Genomic DNA, 1,682 nt, shown 5'->3' on the forward strand with positions numbered 1-1,682 from the left:
ACACACACGCACACACACACACACACACACACACACACACACACACACACACAAAATCAGATAGCATTCGCAAACAAGCAATCACAGACGGCGGCTCTGTTTATGAAAGGCCGACGAGTTCAGTAATGTGAAAGCGCAGCAGATTGCTCGGCTCTGGGTAATCTGCTGTGGAGGAATTTCCTCGAACCCCATAATGATTGTTATGCACGACCGCAAACACACTGGCCGCCACAGGTTTTTTTCTTCCTTTTGTATCACTTTCTTATAACCAGTGCCTCATTTATTTTCCCTTCTATCTTTTTTTTTTATCATCTTACAACTTTCACCCTCTCTCCAATTCTTGATTGTTGTTCTGCATCCAGCTTCTTCTTGGCTTTGTATCCCTGCACATTATACAAAGCTTAAGTCAAAAGTCTTGGAATCCACATTTGTTCTTTTGAGGATTCTAAACTTAAATGTTACAGCTGTGTTTTAAGCTGAGCTTTGTCTGCCTGCCAGAAAAATGCAGCTATATAAAAGGGTATGAAATTGTACATACGGCTGTAAAATGTATGGATATGTAATGTATGTAATATAGTATGGCTAATAATAATGGCTATATGGCTATTCTGGAACCTCTATTTTGAAGGCCAGAATTAAGCTGAATACATTTTTTGTGTCAAGTTCAGAATTAAAATTTGGACCTCCAAGTATGCACCTTTGACCAATAGCAATAGAGCTCAACAGTACCGCCCCTCATCCGAGAGACCTTGGGTTCCAGAAGTAAATTTCCCATTCATTTCTTCCTACACTGAGGGGTTACCTTTTGCAGTGGCATAGAATTAGAGAAAGCACCTGTTACCAATGTGAATCAAACAGAGTTGAGTCGAGCCAAATCATGCATTGGAAATTAGGCATTTCTGTGTTGCCCTCTCTTTATCCATCTTTTTTCCATCTTTCTTTTATCCCATCCCTCTAGCTTTCTGTCTCTTTGTGGTTTTTAAAAGTGGTCAGGGAAATCATATGTATGCAGCCGCTAACACAACGGGCCAAGCAACACATTGTCTGCAACTGAGTTGTGACACGCAGTCAGCCAGTGGTACAGAGTGACAGGATACCACGGGGCAGTCGCACCCATCAACCCCTTCAGCTTCCTTCAGACTCACATTCTGTCAGCTGGAAATCTTATTTTTAGGATAGCACTGCCTCAAAGAAAAAATGTACTAGATCTGTGTCCTCGAATGACCAGGGCAGAATAAAGTTCCAAAACCTTGAGTGCTGAGTAGCCCGTTTCTCAAAGCAGCACAAGAGAACATTTTGTAAATAATGTTTCTAAAATTGCTTCAGTGTTTCATCAACTCGTAACAGGGTGAACGGCACTACTGCATTCGCTTTGTGGCTCTCTATAAAGGCACTGTGCAAGTTTACCAGATCGGGTAGCGGATCTGTACACCTGTACACAGACCTGGACAATTCTGCTTGCAACCTATAGTAGAAGGACTGAAGCGGGAAAAGTTCCCTAGTGTTGCATTAACAGTAAGTGTTTGGAGATTAAGTTTCATTCATTTAAAGTTGTCATTTTCTGACACATTTCAGAACTTGTGAGAATGCAAACAATGGCGGTTTAGACTTTGCCTCACATGTCTCCAACGGCCAAAACAACTGACGTTACAACGTCTCAGTCTGAAACGCTCCGTTTTAGC

The sequence above is a fragment of the Etheostoma spectabile genome, chromosome 15 (assembly GCF_008692095.1).
Source record: "Etheostoma spectabile isolate EspeVRDwgs_2016 chromosome 15, UIUC_Espe_1.0, whole genome shotgun sequence".
Classification (NCBI taxonomy): domain Eukaryota; kingdom Metazoa; phylum Chordata; class Actinopteri; order Perciformes; family Percidae; genus Etheostoma; species Etheostoma spectabile.